The 4253-nt window shown below is 46.1% G+C and overlaps 1 long non-coding RNA gene across 1 annotated transcript; it reads left to right on the top strand.

Annotated features, from left to right (window-relative positions):
* The first annotated feature begins 248 nt into the window (after window positions 1–248).
* Window positions 249–3976, top strand: LOC148778593 (uncharacterized). Its single transcript, XR_016038856.1, has 3 exons — window positions 249–700; window positions 813–896; window positions 3524–3976. It is a non-coding gene; the product is annotated as an uncharacterized LOC148778593 (long non-coding RNA).
* The last annotated feature ends 277 nt before the right edge of the window (window positions 3977–4253 follow it).

The following is a 4253-nucleotide window of genomic DNA, read 5'->3' as shown; positions in this document are numbered from 1 at the left end:
ACGTGTTTGTCAGGTGCTTCCCTCACGGGCCCCTGACACTTCTGAAAAGTGTCTGAGGAGCAGTGGGCTGACACCCCACAGCCAGGGAGCCCCCAAGTCTCCCAGTTTGCTTGGCCGCTTGCTGCAGGCTGGGGCATCTTGCAGGACACGTGTGTCCAGTTAAGTGGCTTTCTGGTTTGTATTACCTATGTTTAAGTAGATCCTCACAAAAGGAGGAGAGTAGCTTAAAAATATTTCTGCAGAAAAGCTGCCGGTTTTGTCCTGCTAGTATTATCTCCAGGCAAAGAAGGTGCTTGTGCTGCTTTGGCAAGCTCTTTGTCAGCCTCATTAGAAGTAAATATAATCTAGTCGGGGCTGAGAGAAGAGGCTAAAACAATTCTTAAATTATTAAAAGTCCCTTTGAAATATGGATTTATATCTTCTTTCATTAACAACGAATTTCAGCCTCTGTGTATATTACGATTTAAAGTATCAGGAAATAATATATAATCAGATGAAAGTCGCTAAGTCCTGTCCGACTCTTTGTGACCCCATGGACTGTAGCCTGCTAAGCTCCTCTGTCCACGGAATTCTCCAGGCAAGAATACTGGAGTCTGTTACCATTTCCTTCTCCAGAGGATCGTTCCAACTCAGGGACAGAACTTGGATCTCCTGAACTGCAGGTGGACTCTTGACCATCTGAGCCACCAGGGAAGGTCAGGTACGTGCATATAATTTATAAGTAAAGGAATAAACATACACCTTCTAGGTAGTGGATTCGGGATGATTCAAGCGCATTACATTTACTGTGCACTTTATTATTGTTACCTCAGCTCCATCTCAGATCGTCAAGCATTAAATCCCGGGGGCTGGGGTCCCCTGGTCTAGACTACGGTCAGGACAGGTGCTTGCACGAGGTAAGCTCTCCATGACTGCTCTTTGTTATGATTCTAAGTGCTGTGTCGATAATTGGGATCTTTGAAGCACTGACATTCAACTTTTAGGTGAATTTTACATTCAGAATGTTCAATGTTCACCGTCACCCTGTAACCATTGACAGATGGTTTAACACCTGGCTTAAAATTCAAACCAGGGTCACTGGAATTGGATGCTCCCTTTTCTAGGGTCTTATATTCTTAAATCTGTGTAAAATGACTGCCAGAGCATTACAGAAATAATACATTCCAGTCCACATTTTTCTTTAGGAACCTCTGTGCCATAATTTGGCTCACAACTTTGAAGCAGCAAACTCGTGATCTGTTTTCACTGTAATCCCCAGATCCTCTATCCTCCCTATGAGTCTCATCCCCACCCCTCCCTTCTAGCTGGAGGACAGAAGTTGCCAAAGCTGTGATACCTTGCCTAGCAGATAGGAAACTTGCAACATTGAAGCAATGAGCTTCTCCTGTTGGTTATGTTTTAGGTGTGTTTCTCCAGCTCAAATGTGAAAGCTGAGATCAGTTTGGGTCACGAATCTCTCCCCTTCTCTCCCTAACACTGGACGCACCAAGTCATCATGGGTGATGACTTTGCCACAGGCTCCGATCAGAGCCCCCAGGACAGCTTTCATGTGGAGGGATGGGAGCTGTGTCCTCTTGGATGCAATCAGATGTGCTTGTGGCCCAACTGAGACATCTGGGGCCTCATTAAAGATGGGTTAAGGAGGATGCCCAAGGGCTTTTACAAAATTTAAATCTCTTAAACCACAAAAAATCCTTATGCTCTGTGTCAGCACCGGGTTAAATCAGGACTCATCCTTTGCTAGTCCACACTCATGTGTGTATTGGTTGCTCGCATGTGGAAATCTGTGCCCATTGGTAGATGCCCCTGTCCCAAGCCCTTGTGCCATGCCCCCTCCCTCACCCTGGCTGCTCTGGACACCATCGGAAGCCTCCCTTCACTTCCCCATGATCCAGAATGTGACATCCAGACTAAGCCGGATGGTGAGGTTAATTCATAAAGTGTCACATGTCACAGATCTGACCCCAGCTAGCCTCAACCATCCTTTGCCCTTTCTGAGTCTCTTTCCTGTCCTTTGGTTTCCTTGATCCTTCAGCCACCTCTGCCACTTGACTGGTGAGTATTTCTGCCAGACACAGCTGTGACCAGGGACAAGTGCCTACCCTGCCCTGGCTTCACATCATCCTCTGCAAAAGGGAGCTCAGAAGATGACTGGGGCCCAGGGCTTGACACATGGGAACCTCTCAAGAACATTAGCGTTCCTCCTCCTCCTGCCTTTTCCCTTCCGTCCCCCTCTGCTTCTTCCTCATCATCACCGTCATTCTGTACCCAGGGCCCCATTGCTCAGTAGCTATTTACCAAGTCCAGCTAGGGAGTCAGATTTTTTTTTAATTAATTTATTTTTTAACTGAAGGACAATTGCTTTATAGAATTTTGTTGTTTTCTATCAAACATCAACATGAATCAGTTATAGGTATATATGCTCATGGTACTTAAGTGTGTTCACGAAAGGGTCAAAGGGGAGGGGTGGGAAGCTTCATCCTTCTTGTTCTGATCTACCCATTCCTTGCTGACTCTGGAAGAACATTCGAGACGGTGAGAGTGTGTTCCCAATCCTCCAGTAACTCCTGGGAAGCATCTTCTAGTCATTGTATTCCATAAAGGATAGTCTCCCTGCTGGGATAAAATAAAAGCCCTATTTTGTCCAGCCTCTTGTCTGCATTTTATGTTTTCTGGGAAGTCTGATCCCAGGGGCTTTGTTCAGGGCTTCTCCAGTGGTTCTTAAACTTCTCTGCGCACTAGCATCATCCGAGTACCGGAAACCCATCCTGGTGCTTGGCTCCCTCCCCAGTGTTCTGATTTGATCAAAATGGGGAGCCACATGGGCAGCAGGAGATCGTAACATACCGCAAAGTCTAGGAACTGTTGTCACAGCAACCTCATGCCCCATTGGACATAGGGATACTTGGTGAATTGTTGTTAGGTTCTTGGGTGCAGGTGGGGTATGGATCCATGAGTGACATTTAGTTGTGATAAACTTTCATCATTCCCTGTTTGTCCCTTCCTGAAGGCAGTTGTTCTCAAACTTTAATGTGCATCAGAATCATCTGGAGGGCTTGGTCAAATCCACATCCCTGGGTGCCACGCCCACAGCTTCTGAATCAGCAGGTTCGGGGGTGGGGTGGGGGGTGTCTGGTGGGTGGGAGTGGTGGAGAATTTGCATCTGTCACAAGTTCCTAAGTGACAATGATGCTGCCGGTCCAGTGACCACACTTTGAGAACCACTGCCATAAAGCAGCGTGCCCCCTCCTCCCCCGGGCACCTGTTAAGGAACAGAGATTCTTGGGTCCGCAGCAAGCTGATGAGCCTGACTGTCCAGGGAGGGGCCTGGGCTTTGTTTTGTTAACATGTATCTAATGGTTCTTATCTTTGGGGAGATATGGAAATGTGACCTTAAAACAATAGGAAGTGAAGAAGGAGATCTACAATCCTATGTTAGAAAAATAAATATTTGAGTTTGGCATTTTGGAGTTGCTGGTGGTCTTCTGATAACCTTTTTTTTTTTTTTGGTTGTGCTGTATAGCATGCAGGATCCTAGTTCTCTGACCAGGGGTCAAATTCATGTGCCTTGCAGTGGAATTGCACATCATGAGGAACGCTGGGCTGGAAGAAGCACAAGCTGGAATCAAGATTGCTGGGAGAAATATCAATAACCTCAGATATGCAGATGACACTACCCTTATGGCAGAAAGTGAAGAGGAACTCAAAAGCCTCTTGATGAAAGTGAAAGAGGAGAGTGAAAAGGTTGGCTTGAAGCTCAACATTCAGAAAACAAAGATCATGGCATCTGGTCCCATCACTTCATGGGAAATAGATGGAAAAACAGTGGAAACAGTGTCAGGCTTTATTTTTTTGGGCTCCAAAATCACTGCAGATGCTGATTGCAGCCATGAAATTAAAAGATGCTTGCTCCTTGGAAGGAAAGTTATGACCAACCTTGATAGTATATTAAAAAGCAGAGACATTACTTTGCCAACCAAGGTCCGTCTAGTCAAGGCAATGGTTTTTCCCGTGGTCATATATGGATGTGAGAGTTGGACTGTGAAGAAAGCTGATCGCCGAAGAATCGATGCTTTTGAACTGTGGTGTTGGAGAAGACTCTTGAGAGTCCCTTGGACTGCAAGGAGATCCAACCAGTCCATTCTAGAGGAGATCAATCCTGGGTGTTCATTGGAGGGACTGATGCTAAAGCTGAAACTGCAATACTTTGACCACCTCATGCGACGAGTTGACTCACTGGAAAAGACTCTGAT

Source organism: Moschus berezovskii, chromosome 2, assembly GCF_049115385.1.
Source record: "Moschus berezovskii isolate FMDL1 chromosome 2, NW_MosBer_1.0, whole genome shotgun sequence".
Classification (NCBI taxonomy): domain Eukaryota; kingdom Metazoa; phylum Chordata; class Mammalia; order Artiodactyla; family Moschidae; genus Moschus; species Moschus berezovskii.
This window is presented reverse-complemented; position numbering and strand designations above follow the sequence as displayed.